Source organism: Penaeus monodon, chromosome 19, assembly GCF_015228065.2.
Source record: "Penaeus monodon isolate SGIC_2016 chromosome 19, NSTDA_Pmon_1, whole genome shotgun sequence".
Lineage (NCBI taxonomy): Eukaryota > Metazoa > Arthropoda > Malacostraca > Decapoda > Penaeidae > Penaeus > Penaeus monodon.
The window spans coordinates 17,825,300-17,825,576 of NC_051404.1; positions in this window are offsets into that span (position 1 = coordinate 17,825,300).

The window sequence follows — 277 nt, forward strand, 5'->3', positions numbered from 1 at the left end:
TGTGTGTATAATCTATAACGTCTCCTTCGCGATGAAACTATAAACATAAGGACTTAGTAATCTACTGAACGTACTATGCCGAGATTAATAGATCCTCATATTACCAATGCCTACAATAGCACAAGGGTCAGCTGTGTTTATGACATCCCTACATATCGCATTTAAGATTAATAAGCACAGTAGAGAGTAAAGTACACATATTCCATTTAACAGTGGTAATGTGACGTGGAGGCCCAGACCATATGGGTAAATGAGACTCTGAAGGGGGTCTTGTGTT